This window comes from Euprymna scolopes, chromosome 22 (genome assembly GCF_053919585.1).
Source record: "Euprymna scolopes isolate OS-2025 chromosome 22, ASM5391958v1, whole genome shotgun sequence".
Classification (NCBI taxonomy): domain Eukaryota; kingdom Metazoa; phylum Mollusca; class Cephalopoda; order Sepiida; family Sepiolidae; genus Euprymna; species Euprymna scolopes.
In genome coordinates, this window is record NC_136503.1 from 238560 (window position 1) to 254935 (window position 16376).

General features: G+C 37.4%; 1 long non-coding RNA gene across 1 annotated transcript; it reads right to left on the bottom strand.

Annotated features, from left to right (window-relative positions):
• Positions 1–5333: 5333 nt before the first annotated feature.
• LOC145243830 (uncharacterized) lies at positions 5334–16129 on the bottom strand. Its single transcript, XR_013862946.1, has 2 exons — positions 15231–16129; positions 5334–7941 (listed from the first exon to the last, which is right to left on the bottom strand). It is a non-coding gene; the product is annotated as an uncharacterized LOC145243830 (long non-coding RNA).
• Positions 16130–16376: the final 247 nt, after the last annotated feature.

A 16376-nucleotide genomic window follows, 5' to 3' on the forward strand; every position in this document is an offset into this window, starting at 1 on the left:
AACAACTTTTCTCCATAGGATACAAAAATATGAGTACCGAACTTGCAAGTTGTTTATTATTTTTCTCTTTCTAATCGATTCTCAGTAAAGTCCTTACATTTTCAATAACTTATTTTGTATATATTTTTTATTACATTGTCACCCCAAGCAAGGCACAGTGATGTAGATGGATACTATCAGGGACATAAGTTGAAGAGATACTATGTAGGGAGTTGAGCAGCAAGATGTCTGTTCACATTACACTTGAATTTCTGCATGTCAGTACAGGTGGGGAACCAGGAACCTGGAAGAGAATTCCAGTCTACCAGTTCTGGGGAAGAAACTATAGGAGTAGAAGGCTTTCTTACATCTAGAGATCTCTACTGTGTACGAGTGGGATTTTGCTGGGGGTATTTACATCGAGGGAATACAATGGCTTGTAGTTCGTCGGAGCATCCACCATTAAAATACTTGTAAAACAGGAAGAGAGATGCAACATTTTGTCGATGAAGCAGGTTGAAGTTTAAATGACAGTTCAGGACCTATCAAGTTGGCAACTCTCTTTTGAACTCTGTCCAGGAGCGAGAGACTAGAAGCAGATGCCCCAACCCAAATGTGACAACAATACTTCATACATAGATGAATGGTGGTCTCATAGAGGTACAGGATACTTTCAGGCATAAGTAACTTTCTAGCATGGTAGAGAAAGCCATCTTCTTAGCAACAGCCTTGGCAATGCTCTTGGTGTATCTGTTCTAAATTATGCTTGCTGTGAACGTTAATCTAAGGAGTTCGAAGGAAGTACTTTCAGGTAATGTATCTTTAGCCATAGCTAATTGAAGTATAATGGGGGGGGGTCACCTCAAATACACAAACGGAATGTTCAAGAAAGATTATCGCTACAGTCCTCTGTCTCTACTCTCGTTGCCTTCTCTCCTGGCTGATCGGGAATAATCTCCCAGCACCGAGAAATGAACATCGTTTTATAGTTTCCATCTTCACGCACACACGAGATTATGCAAGAACGGATGAAATAAAAATGCTGGCCGCCATGTTTGTTCTTCCTTTTCTTCGCCTGAACTCACTCGCTGAGCACCCACGATAAGACTTCTCTTTCTTGCTTCTAACCACATGTCTCCCTGATCTCAAGATCACATTTCATAGTCTCTCATCCAGTGGCGGTCGCCTCTCTCTACTTGGCCTCTGAGGTGTCTCGTCCTCCTCCTGTGGCTGCACACTCCCCTCCACTGCTTCGCTCTCAACTGGTCTGACGTCGAGAATGTGCCTCAGGACTCCTCCCACCACAATGTTGTTACTAGTGTTCCTCCCAGTCACGCGACCTCTACTCCATTGTGTGGTGCAGCGCGCCCCCGGTGGCTTCACCCATACCTCGTCCCCGAGTTTAATTGTCCCTGTGGCCTCTACTTCTCGGCTTGCTGGCTCCACCCTGGGATGTTTCCAGGAATATGCAAACATTGACAGTTGCGGGACCGTCTCTGGTACTTGTCCCAGTTTAGGCGACATGTTATACCAAAAGACGGCTTGCTCAGGTGAGGTGCCTCCCCTTTCCGCAACTGCTTTTATTGTGCGTTGGTTTCTCTCCACGATCCCGTTGCCACTAGGTCTGTAGCAGCTCTGAGAAATTGTTGGATCTTCTATTTCTTCAGTACTTCTGTCACTGCTACTGACTTGAACGCAGTCCCGTTGTCGGTTAACAACTCTTCCACGGGGCTTCGCTCCAAAAACACCTCATCAAGGATTGCCGCTATTCCTCCACGTAGCTTCTTCCATAGGGCAAATCGCCCGGGCCCACAGTCAATCATGGTCAGGTACAGTCCACCTCTGTAATGGGTGACATCGCATGCCAGTCTCTCCCAGGTCCCACTCGCCTCCAATTGGCCAGCTTCATGCGTGCTTGGAGCAGGATCAATCGACTGACATCTGTCGCATGTCCTGACCACTTGCCTCACTTGCTCCTTGGTGATCCTCGGGTCGACTTTTTTCACTAAGTACCAAGTCCTCTCTACTCCCATATGGTGCAAATTGTGCAGTTCTCGCATGCCAACATCATCTAGATCCGATGCAGCAACAACATCTTTCTTTGGCAACAGCCAACTCTTCTTCACTCTCGTGAGAGCATCTGCTCAGTTCTTTTCAGAAGCCACCATGTCTACGCGAAGCTTCAAACAAAACTCTTGCATCAGCTCAGCCAGCACCCCAAGCCTGCGCTTCACTAACATCTCTGCAGCCCCTTTCATTTTTATCCTTTTTTCGCTTGAAATGAGAGACTTTAGCCAAGCAAACACCGTGGCAGAGTCTGTTTTGATGCAGATGTCACGTAGTCCCCATTTCAAGGCCAGATTGACTCCTTTTATTGTCACGTCTAATTCCGCCACATTGATGTGGCTGATGTCATTCTTTTTCCTCAACCAGGCTGCATCTTCTGCAACTACTCCTCCAATTTCCAAAACGACCCCTGTTGCAATGCTGCTTGCATCGCACCACACGCCTCCATCCAATGTTCGCGGTACGTTCCAGGTTCCCCGGACTGGGTCTTGCCGTTCTGCTTCTTTCAGGAGCTCTTCCATCATGGCGACCGTTCTTTCTCCCACCTTATCATTACATCCTCGTCCTTCGGCGTGTCTCTTTATGTAGCTGCATGCTGGTCTAAGCCAGCTAGCAACGGGGTAATGTCCGATCAACTTTCCGCATATGGAAAAAAGTTCAAATCTGTTGAGCTCCTGCTTCAGTTGTGGGATCTCGTTTCCCCTGCGAAACTCTAGGCCGCCTGACGCACCTCGTTTCAGTTTTAGGCCCAAAGCAGCCCCTCCGTCTAATTTTTCCGGCTCTTTGGCGACCAACCCGAACCTCTTCAAATGAGCCACCACCTCCTTGGCAGTTACCACAGTCTCATTCACCAGAATGTCGTCTATGTATGAGCTCACTACCCCATCTCCCTTTCCCATTGTCTCCAGAATCTTCCTGAGGATAGTTGACATAATCTTGGGTGCCAAATTTAACCCGAACCCCACTCGCGTAAGGCAGTAAGTTTTGCCTTTGTACTTGACTAACTGATATTTCCAGAGCTTCTTGGCAACATGGAGTTGCAAATAGGCAGATTTTAGATCTACCAACGTAGATGCGCCATTCATCTGCCTCCATTCCCTAATGGTCTCACTGCACACATCTACGGTGTCGCCTCCCGTATGGCACTTAACATGGCCGCTCAGCTCTCGGAAATCCAGGACCGGTCTTACTTTCCCTTTAGTTGTTTGCAGAACGGCCATCATCGGCAAAATGCCCGACTCCACATCATCCGTCCAAGGCATCAGTATCCCCTCCTACATCCATTGGTCGACTTCCTGCTCAAACTCTTTTCTCGCTCCTCCTCTAAGCGAATTTGTGTAGCACGCCACCCTGTTTGTCAGCGATGGCGCTTGATGTTTCCATGCCCACTCCACCGCCCACCGCTCTTCGTCGAATTCGGCTCGGAAGTCCTGATCTTTGATCGACAATTTTCTTTCCTCCCCGGCCTTGTTGATCCCTCTGGGGGCGTTCTCCGTCACCGCGCACTCAGCTCGTCCGAACCTCACGTTGTCACATGTGATGGTAACACCTCCAAGGCGGCATATAACATCCATTCCAATGATGGCTTGGACGCCAGGTACCAGGCGATCAGTGACAATTGCATGGACCCTCATCCGACGTTCAGCAATATCAATAGTGACGGTCTTCCTCCCTCGACACTTCACTCGCGACCCATCGAATGCCACTACTTCACCCTTCCCTTTCCATCTTCCGACCAGGGTAGTGTGCACCATGGTAGTGGTGCAGCCAGTGTCAATCAGGGCCATAACTTCCCGTCCTTCCACCGCAATCTTCTGTTTGGGCATCTGCTGCGGGTGCGCCTCTATTCTCGAATCGGGCCGGCCGCTGGCGCGTTGGCCTCCCCTCGCCAGTTTCCCGAACTTGTGCATTTTACCGCTAAATGGCCTCTCCGATTGCATTTGTAACACACTGTCCGTTGCAAGAACTTCCTGCAGTCTCTTCTCATGTGTGGTCCCCCGCATTCGATCCCCGGTTTTGGCAGATTCCTAACCACATCCTGCTGTACCGTTGCTGTCGTTCCTCCAGGCTCCGTGGGCTGGGTGCTCACCAAGATTTTTGCAGTTTTAAGCAGCTCACTCACATCCAGCGTCTCCACTCCCGGTACCTGCTGCAACCTTTTCGATATCTCTTCCGGGAACCCGGTAACAAAAGTCATCTTGACTACGTGACTCGTGGCATGTCCCCTGATGCCCGACAACTCAACCAATATCCTTATCTCATTCGCATAGACATCAACAGATTCACCAGTCCACCTCTTCTCTTTCAACTTATTAAAGGCCTCGAAAGGCCCCTCTGCAAAAGCTTCGATCAGTCGACCCTTGATGGCGTCTGCGTCACCCTGTTCCTGCTCACTGAGCTCCAAATAGAGGGCCAGTGCGTCCCCTTCTAGAAACAGTGGTATTACTGCGGCCACATCATCCAGCTTCTTAATCCTTGCTACAAGGTCCACTTTTTTAAGCCACGCCACCACATCACCGTCGCCATTAAAAGGCTTAATCATGTTTCTTAAGCCTGCGTTGGCCATCGCCGAAATAGCTTGAAGTATAATGGGGGGGGGGGTTCACCTCAAATACACAAACGGAATGTTCAAGAAAGATTATCGCTACAGTCCTGTCTCTACTCTCGTTGCCTTCTCTCCTGGCTGATCGGGAATAATCTCCCAGCACCGAGAAATGAACATCGTTTTATAGTTTCCATCTTCACGCACACACGAGATTATGCGAGAACGGACGAAATAAAAATGCTGGCCGCCATGTTTGTTCTTCCTTTTCTTCGCCTGAACTCACTCGCTGAGCACCCACGGTAAGACTTCTCTTTCTTGCTTCTAACCACACTAATAGTGGTTGAGAATGTTTCTTTTAATAAAGGAAACGAGTTTACATACTTACTTTATTTCAATGATATTCATTTATATCTTGATACAAAAGAAAATAGATCATGATTAAGTCTACAAAATTTCCTAGAATCTCAACAAAATTCAATCAAATAGAAATATTTTTATATTTTTGTACTTAAAAAGTAATATCTTATTAAAATATACTGCAACCGGCAGAACTGTAACAATTATTAGATGAAAGATATAGTTTAACTAATTTTATTTTATGACAATAAAGTAATGTTTGCTTTTTACAAAAATCTGTGTTTTTCTTTAAATATAAAAGAAAACATAAGGAATAATTAAATTGTTAAATGCAGTTGAAGGACTGCTTTGTGGACTGCAGTTTATAGAAAAAGGACAAAGTCAATTTCTAATATTTATAACAAGTTTATTTATCCATCTTTATTAGCATGTAAATACAATGTGAAGAGAAAGGAGCTGGTTAGGGCATATAATACAGAAGCCTAAGATAAAGTTTACAGAATCCCTGTTTAAGATAGGATACGAATGTATGGATCAGTGAAGAGTTTTTGGTAGTGAAACATTATCGTCTAAGAGGTTCCTTTTCATCTCATGAGAAGGAATTCATCAAAGATGTGTCGTTGGAAAACATGAAGTAAGACAGAATTCTTTACACTTGTCACAAGGTAGAAATATGAGGTCTTTATCTCCTGGGTTTACAAGTGTGGTTTGTTATGATCTTGTCAAAATTGGGTATAATGTTTCTCTTTTCTTGCTGTATGATAGTGAATTTGTTCTGTTGTAAGTGTTTGAACTTAAAGTCTAACTTGTGGATGTACGGTGTTCAAGTTTGTATACAAGAAACCTGGCAGTGATTTGTCTCACATATGATTAATGGCAGTTAGTAATTTGAGGTGATAAGTTGTTCTACAGAACTATGTTTTCATGTTGACCAAGATGATGTTATTGATTATTTGAACAGTATAATTTTTAGGTCCAAAAATGAATCCATTAAATCTTTGATGAGATAGGTTATTGTGGTCTGTTGTTGCTATATGAACCAGTTCGTTTTTATTTGTAAAAGTTGACCCATAAATTTCACAAAAATATAGTTATGCTGCAGTATACACCATATCAGATTTAATTAAAGACTCATATTTAACAAGAATATGGGTTCTCTCCATTCAAATAAATCGTAATATATGATTTTTACTTGTAAAGAAGAAACACATGTTACAAAAATGTTTTTCCAGTATGCATTCACATGGTTCATCATATTGGATTTCATTGAAAATGATGCATTGCACATTTTATGAGGATATGGTTACTCCCCAGTATGAGTTTTACTATGCTTCACCTTATCAGATTTACTTGACGATGAACAGCAATATACTTCACTGGAATATGGTTTCTTTATTGTATGTATTACATATGCAAGATCTTTGTGTGAAAAACATTATCAGATTTCATGATTTCTTTTTTGTTAATTTTCTTAATATTTTGTTCAAGCCGGGGATAGGGCATCCAACTGGACTCCAAACATTCATCTAGAATCTCATATGCTCCAACTGAGAGAGCTTTCTTAAGATTCTAACACTCCCTTTAAATGCAATTGTTTCTTTCCAGTATGAGTTCTCATATGCCAAAACAAATGACCTTTCTGCATAAATGAAGAAGCACAAACTCCACAAGAATATGTATTACTTCTAGTATGAATTCGCTTGTGTCGCAACATCGTTATTTCTGTTGTAAAAGAGTTGCCACATACTTTACAAGAATATGTTTTTTTCTCAGTATGGGTTTGCATATGTTTAACCATATCAGATTTACTGGAAAGCAAATGACCACATGTTTCACAAGGATATGGATTTTCTGCAAAATGTGTTTGCCTGTGCTTAACCATATCGGATTTCTGTGCAAAAGTCAGGCTGCAAACTTCACAAGAATATGGTTTCTCTCCTGCATGTGTTTTCATGTGTCGCAACATATGATCGCTGCGTGAAAAACAGGAGCCACAGATTTCACAAGAATATGGTTTCTCTCTAGAATGTGTTCTCATGTGCCGCAACAAATGGTGCTGCTGTGTGAATGAAGAATCACAAACTTGACAAGAATATGGTTTCTCACCAGTATGTGTTCGCATGTGTCGTAACATCGCATTTTTCAACGTGAATGAAACATCACAAATTTCACAAGAATATGGTTTCTCTCCGGTATGTATTCGCATATGTTTCAACAGATTGGATTGTATTGAAAATGATGAACTACATATTTCACAAGGAAATGGTTTTTCTCCTGTGTGTATTCGTTTATGTTGCAATATTGCCTGTTTCAATGCAAACGAGTTTCCACATACATCACATGAATATGGCTTTTCACCAGTATGTGTTCGCATATGTTTCAGCAAATTAGATTTTATTGAAAAAGAAAAACCGCATATTTCACAAGAATGTGGTTTCTTTCTAGTATCAGATTTTAATTTTGATTTACAAGTCGAAATATTTAAGGATTGTTTAGTAGAAATTGATTTTTCATATTTTTCCATACTTATTTGAAAGTATTATAGTAGATTATTAATCAAAAGTGACTTTTTTGCAGTCCTATTAAAGCGTAATTTCAGTTTTTTTCTATTAGCAGAATATTTAATTTTATAACTATTTCTATGTCTGAAATTTTTGGTTCTATAAATGACTAAATATAATGCACATTGCTTGCAATAGATTATCCAGTTATTTATTTCTGAATAAGACTAAGTGCAACAAAATACATGTACACTTGACAATAAGATATTTTCTCAATATATTATCACAACATGCGAGTTGATGAAAACGATTAATACATTTCACAAAAAAGTATTTCTCTCCTTCAAAAACTTCAAACTTTATGCAATTTACATCAATATATTTTTTAAAATATTTTTCTGAACACATTTTCATATACAAATCGCCAAACGAATTAAGATCCATTCAAATACAATAATGCATTTGTTTGTTTGGTTTTGATTGCTGGAGATTCTGCAAATATAAAAATAAACATATATTCCATAAATATATAAATTTTAGTATGTGCTTATTGCATAGAAAAATATATTTTAAATATCCATCAGATGTAGATATTTTTAAGAGGGATAAATGAGATATGCTTTATCATTGTAGGTAAAAAGCCAAAATTAAAATCTTTATTTATAATCTTATTAATGTCCCAAAATTAGTTTTTCCTGAAGTTGAAATTTTCTTGATACATGAATCAGTTATAAAATAACTGAATTTCTTTTTTCAAATAATATTAAAGTACAAATCCACAAATCTTTCCAGCAAATAATTGGGACAATGGTTGTTAGTTGGTTCCCCAGTTCGATACAAAACACCTGATGAAGGCCGGAGGGCAAAACGGCCAAAACATTGTGACTATAACAACCAAGATGAGGAAGTCAGTCCGACAATCTAAATAAATGAAAACACCTCATCTCAAAAATACAGACAATTACTAGAGTTAATGTTTGCAAGGAAAATATGCTCTGTATTTGATAAACGGTTTCCTATACTGATGAAGACACACTCAAAATAGAAGTTACTAACCAAAATTTCACAGGAAAATTTAGCTCAGTGTGAGGTGATGTAATTAATATAAGTATATCTGGGTCTTTCCTCCTGCAATATTTTGATTGGTTAAGCTACAAATACCGGTTAAAGGCATTGGAGAGAGACATTAAAAGGTACACAAGCCTCATGCTACAAACTCCATTGCATATTCATCCATACTGCGAGATACCAGATTTATAACTCAAACTGAAGCAAGACCACTCAGTCACTACAATGATATCTCGTTTTCTTAGAATCTTATCAATGAGAAACAAGATTTACACTCTCGATTGTATATTTGACCTGTTAGATTTGAATCAACAAATTTTAATTTGAATGTATTTTTAAATATATTGTAATTTAAGTGAAAATAATTACTTTGTATATACATTTATATATTCTTTGAGCTTTGACTTATAATTCAGCTGACTCAGAAGTTTTGATATCTGCATTTGAAAATATTATAAGCTATCTTGGTATCCTGATGAGATAAGATATTTGAAGTTGATACCATACCAATCACTTATTAATACTAGTCAATTATAGATGGGATTGAAAAACATGAGTTTGTGCATCAGTCATGCTTGATGAAGAGAGCCAAATATTCTGAACTGTAACAGACCGTGTATTCACAGTCTACTTAGAAATAATTAAGGTACTTATAAAAGAAGCTTTATTCAAGAATTTGTGCTGGACTTGTGTGTATAATTTAATGATAAAGGAGATGGAGATATTGCAGCGCCATTCTCTGTGGATGCAACACCATGTCCAACAGGAATCATGTGATATATATTTCCATGCTTTTAAACTGAGCAAGAACCAATTAAAAATTATCTTGGTGTTGTGATGACATATGCATTTTATTTAAAAATAAGATACCTGTGCAGATTTTGAACTAGACATGTTTAAGCATCCACTCAATTTGGCCTAGAACATGGCATCAACGACCCGAGTTAGCATGTAATCTGGCATAAGATGGCAATTAACCAATCATAATACATGGTAAGAGCAGATGACTTTTGAATAAATATTGGAAGGCAAAGTAAAAAAAAAGTTTATGTCAATTGGAAAGCATGACCAATAACACTATGAATTTATTGATGGTAGAAACACAACTGGAGATGCCCAAAGAAGTGGTTGTTTTCTGTCAAAAAAAATTAATAAATAGGATCCTAAAGAAAATTGAAGGACATGTATTATAGCCAAGAGAGACTCTGTAAGTGATGGATGTGGCTGGAGGTGCAAAAATTCAAACCTCCAATAATGGATGTCTTTACAAATGAGAACTTTCTTTCAACAAGCAAGACTAAAGATTTCACCAATAATCAAAGAAATCTTCCTGTGAACCCACGAGATGGCTACACAAAAAAAAAACTCATGCAAGAATATGGGATTAATTCTGGACACACTGTAGCAGATTGGAAGAACTTTTTAAAAGACATCTGCCAAGATTATTTCCTTAGATACCCCTGGCAGATCAGAAGCACAGGGCATGTGGCTGAGATAGACAAGTCTGTCTTTAACTGAGATAAACATAATATCAGCAGACTCCTCAAATCGCTCTGGGTCCTCAGTGGATATGACCCCACCAAGAAAGAGAGTTTCTTGGTCACTGCACCAAATCGAAATGCCAAAACCTTCCTTCTTATAAAAAATAGATTCTGCTGGGGGACCACTATAATGTCAGACTGCTGAAAGACACAATCCCTGATTATCCAACCGCTTAGATGTATCTTACTAACAGTTTGCCTTGCACTTTACTTTGGATTCCACAAACTACTCCCTTCCTAATTTCTCTCAGTGGATGTAAACCACACTATATAATGTTTAACTTTTCCATCGTCTGGATATGCTAAAAGCTGACTATGTGGTACAAGTTTTCAAGATTTCTGGTGAAAAGCCAACTAGCAAAATTATTACTTCAGCTCTTTGCTAAAATATTTGAATCATTATTCAATATAAAGATAAACAAATTCTTGTAAATACTAAATGTCTTTCTGACTTTACATGTGGCACAAGGAATGCAAATTTCCTTTAGGGAGCTAAACTGTTTCCACATTCAAAATCTATCTCGTTCTTAATTTTCCCTCATGAAAAAGTAATAGAAAAATTACTGTAGGCTCTATTTAAAATGGTTCCTTGTCAATCAAATTCTTCTTCACCTATGTCATAGTTATTTCCATAACAATGGAAATGTAGTAAATAGCCCAGGTCATTAGGTGCTTGAGATTCGAGTATCAAATAAACTACAGCTAACAGTTTCTAATTGTAGTAGCAAATGTTGTATGTGGGATGTTGGATAAAATACCATGAGTGACTTATTTTTCCCCTATTTCCTTTTACTGACCTTTCTTCCATTTGTCCATTTTGTTGAACTTTTCTTTTGTCGTCACAAGAGAGAAATGAAGCAGTTGTTGAAAAACCGCCATACAAACGTGTTCTGTGCAGCATAAGGAATTCGAATTTTGAGTTTTTCAAAATGGAAGCATATTAGATTTATAATAAATGCTTTGCCCACTATTTTTTCAAGTCTTCAATATTCAGCTGCATCACCCCCCTCTTCCTGAAGTTATGATAATTCAAAGAATTCAAACCTCCCCTTAATGCAACTGTTAATTAATTATTCAGCCATGCAACAGATCACAAACTTTTGAGAATGTAAGAAAACATTAGCCCAAAAACAATAGTCAACCACTGCTTAACATAAGAATGTGATAAATTGGTGGCACAATGCTGAGGATGACAAGATTCCATCCCAATATATTTACATCAGAGCAGACACAGCATAAACTACCAACTTGTCACGATGGTATTACAACAATATGGATTTAGACAATACAATTCTACTATGGAGAACCTTTCAGTCATCTTTGAGTGTGTATTCAATATATTTGATGACAAATCCAGGTCGTTCTCGATCAGGATATATATAAATAACATCACATTAATGTGAGTGCAATAGAAAAACCATATTTTAAGCTTTATTATTCCTGATCTTCATAAATGACTTTCATGATAATATCACATCTATAATGGGTATATTTTTTATACTAATCCTGATTTTCAACATACAGTCAAACCAAACATATACATATCAAAGTTAATGGCTGAATCTTCAGAAAATGTAGGATAGTGTAGAATGAGGTAAAAAATTCACCTAATTCTCCATTTATCTCAGCATTTGTTTCCAGTCGTCCTGTGCTTCACTTGCTCTAGGTATTTAACAATGTCGTCTCAGGAGAGGTGTGGTTGGAGATTGTGCACCTTTTGCCACAAAAAATTTCACGCACAGGCAACCCTACGTGGGTATCCTTAGTCTGTCCAAGGAGGAGCCTTTTTTTTTTTTAATATGCTGTGTGGGATACAAATCCTATCTGTTTTTGTTTTGAGAAAAAAGCAGAAAAGAAAAAAAAATAGAACAGAACAAAACAGTTAATTTTTAGACCATAAGGACCCAAATCATCCCCTTCCTAATAAAACGAAAAAAAATCAATAAAAGTCACTTAAAAAGTAAATAAAACAATTTTATTGTAATAACATTTTAGCAATTCAGAACCATAGGTGAAAACCTAGCCTCAATATGAAAATGTTTGATAACCAAACCGAACTTTCTTCCTTCTAGTTTAAAATAAATCTGTAAAAATTATATAAAAAACAAATAAAAGCTTACTTAAAAGTGTCACATATTTTTTTTTCATGTCAATTTTCTTTTTTCTTTCTATGTTTTTTTTTACTAAAACAGGAAGTCGGTTTGATAATTTTCAATAATTGAAACATTTTCACACAGAGGTTGGATTTTCACTTGACACCGCTATGGTTGAACTTAGAATCACCTATTTTTCTGAATGGCCATAATTTTTGCAAAATTACAATAAAAAAACAGAACATTTTTATGACATGACCCAGCATTGTTAAACCCCTAAAAAAAAAAAAAAAAAATGAAAACCTATTTTTTTTGCCTAATATGTTAAAACGGCCTTTAAAAATTATATGAAAGAAGAAATTCTGAAAAATAAAATTACCATTTAAGAGAGTGGGATAATTTTTCTGAAATAAATTTAATGTAAAATGAACATCCACTTCTGGGCCACCTAGCATTCAACAAGATATATCACCCCTAGCATTTTTTCAAGTTTGGTGATTGAGGAGGGGGGGGGGGGCGGAAGGCGGCAAAACATGACAAATTCAAATTTTTTTGTGGAGAGAGTGATTACATTTGAAACATAAAATAATAAATTTAATTACTTTTTTTTTGGTGGGAGGGAGAATTAAATTTTTTATGAGACCATTTTTCATTTTCATCAAACAATTTCATAAACCAAACGAACCCCAAAATATAATAAATTAAATGTTTTTAGGGCGCAGGGCGGCAGGAGGATTACATTAGAAACATAAAATAACAAAAAATTTAATTTAAACTTTTTTAAAATTAATCTTTAGTAAATGTGGCCTAGTAGACCAACACATATTTTATTTTGGTTCTCAGGTGTGCTGAAAACGAATATCGCATTAAAGATTGTGGCTGACAACTAGTTTTCACGATATTGCAAACATACTTTTCTGCATGTTTCATGTCGCAATGTAACATGGCAGCCATATTTGTTTATGCAGTGTGCAGAAATGGGGGGGGGGCGACATAATGAAATTATAAGATAACACGGAGCTAATCTTTTATTATTATTATTATTATTATTAAAAATAACCGAAAAATAAATGAAAATGATAAATAAATACAATATAAAATATGGTTTTTTTTCTGGAAGGAAACAATAAATAGAATAAATTTTTAAAAAATGGCCTGGGAGACCAATAAAAACTTCCCTTAAAAATATGTTTTCTAGAGGTTTTCAGGTATGCTGAAAACGAATATCGCATTTAAGGTTTTCCGCAAATAAGTAGTTTTATCGATATTAAGCAATGTAATCCTTTATGTTATATGTCGTAACTAATATTGTACATGCAAACGTGCATATTTTTAACAAAGTTTCAGTAAAATTTTATTTTAAAGCCCGTTTCATGTTCATATCGAAAAATATATTTCTTTGTAGATCTTGGAGTGCTAACTGTTTCCGTTGCAGAGAAATAGTTTTTATGCTATGAAGAAATTACTTTTCTAAAAGTGAGTGATCATTTTTCCATGTGAATTTAACTTAAAATGAACACCAACTTTCTGGCCATCTAGTGAGAGGGCATGTTTTTGTTTATTGGCTAAAAGGTTTTTTTGTTTTTTTTTCTGCTTTCATCTTTCAATAAAGACAGGAGGAAATAGAAAAATAAAAAGAAATCTGTATACAGATACGTGTAATCCCTTATGTTATCAGTGGTGACCATTTCTGTATGCATAAGGCGCATATTTTTGCTGCAATCAAGTAGTTTTCCAGATATTAGGCAATGTAATTCATCATGTTATCAGTGGCGACCATTTCTATACATGCAAGTGCACGCATATTTTGCCGCAAACAAGTAGTTTTCCAGATATTAAGCCATACAGTGGTGGCCATTTCTGCATGCACAAGCGCGCGCATTTTTTGTTTGTCGCATGCTTCTGCGTCCAGAAATGGCTACCACTGAAAACACAGAATTACATGGCTTAATATCTGGAAAATTACTTGTTTTTCATCTAATTTTAAATTGTTCACCAAAGATAACTACGCGGTATTATTATACAAACACCGTGACAGCGTTAGGGTTAGGGTTAGGATTAGGGTTAGGGTTAGGGTTTAGGGTTAGGTTTAGGGTTAGGGTTAGGGTTAGGTTTAGGGTTAGGGTTAGGGTTAGGGGTAGGGTTAATTCGCTGTCACGGTGTTTGTATAGTTTTACCAACTACGCTATGTGAGAAGGCAGTTTGGTAAGCGAGTGCATATTTCACAACCTTTGTTTATGCGCTCACGCGTAGCGTAACCGAAAGCCTCAAAGACAGAGTCGGCTGGCATTTAAAATTTTCGAATACATCGGTAAACACTGTATGTTTTTCGAGCTAAATAAACATGTTACATTAAATTTAAACACTAAAAACATATCCAGTTAGTTAGAAAAATAACTTATCTTGCCTTTGATAACATTTATTTGTTATATATTTGTTTTGTGACAACTTTTTCGAATCTATGTGTACAGTAAAACAAACCCTCATATTCTTTTAAAGCACACTGAAATCTACAAAAAAAAATTTTTTTTTTCTATAGGAATGTGAGACGGGCCTTAGAGTAAAATAATACCAAAATTTCTTTCCATATTATTTATAAAGGACGTTTAAACATATTAGGCAAAAAAAAAAAAAAAAAAAAAAAACGTAGATGTTTATTTATTTTTTTTTTTAGGGGATTAAACGACGCCGGGTCACGCCGTAAAAATTTATCAACCAATTGAATTTTGCTTGAACTTCTTCGACAACACTCGGAAATCTTCGTTTAAATTCGTTATTGATGATGATGTAAGTATTGAAATTCTACAGTTGCATTTTATAATTTTGTGTCCAAATTTCTATAAAGGGTAAATGTTTGATTTAAATATGTTTATTTAATTTGCTTTTACTCTGGTGTTTTTAGAAGCAGGTTTACAGGTGGTGGCGATGGGGCGTTCTGTGTTTACATGCCAACTTGAAACGTTGGCTTTGGGGGGGGGGATCCATATCTAACTTAAAGGGAACTATAATAGTTCAGACTCCCCCCCTCCCGTGGTAAAAAAAACAAAAAAAAAAAACAATCAAATGAAAGAATACTTACATTTTGGGGAGTAATCTGCTTTAAAAAAAGAAAAGATTATACGAGTAGGCAATCATTACGTGAAAAGGTTGATGAATGCACTCGGCATTCAAGATGGCGACTGGAAAGCACGTTCGCAGAAAATTAAAAAAAAAATTAAAAAAAGAGAGAAAAATATTGGTCATTCATTTTGAAACGGACGCTTTTTTGTAAATATTACGAGTAAAATTATTATTTTATTTATAAAAAAATATTTTCCCACTTTAATTCGAAAAAATAAAAAGTGAATATCATCTTAACTGAACTGTTTGGGCTCTTGGAATAAAATCGCCAAAGTTTTACGCACTATCGGAAACGTCATGATTTAGCGTGTATATAAATTTATGTGTCTACGGATGCGCAGCAGCGCGTCCAGTCGTTCAGCGACGGCACTAAAATGATTAATACAAGGTAACAACTTTTTGCTATTGGTTTAAAAGAAAAAAAAATTAATTTAAAAGATTTATGTAGTTCTGGTTGGTTGGCTAATACTTTTTTATACAATAAATATAAGTATTTAACATATTAATAATGAATAAATAAACATTTACAAAAAAAAAAAAAAAAAGGATGAAAAATAATATCAGACTTGTAAAACAAATGTTTCGTTTTAACGAACTACACTGACAAAAAGTTAGGGTTTCATTCTGGATTTCGTTTTTTGGACTCACTTATTCATCTTTGGTGTTTTTTTCACTACGTTTCGGCCGTATCATCCTTCGGCCTTCTTCAGATGTATCTCGAACTCGGGAACTGTTTTTTGGGAATTTCGAAACCCAACCCTTTATTGTTACGGGGGGTACCAACCATGTTCTCGTTCCATTCAGGCCGTCCCTGCTGCTACCGTTTAATGCTGTTGTTGCTGCGTCTATCTATCGCTGTCACTGCCATTGTGTTGTCACTGCCACTGCTTTTGCTCAGGATTGACACATGGCCGAGGCGACTAAGACGTTGGAACAGACATTGCAAGTCTCCAAGGTGCTGAGTTCAATCCTGAGCGAAAGCAGTGGAAGTGACAACACAATGGCAGCGACAGCGATAGACGCAGCAGCAACAACATTAAGAAGCAGGGACGACCTGAATGGAACAAGAACATGGTACCCCCGTAACAATAAAGGGTTGGGCTCA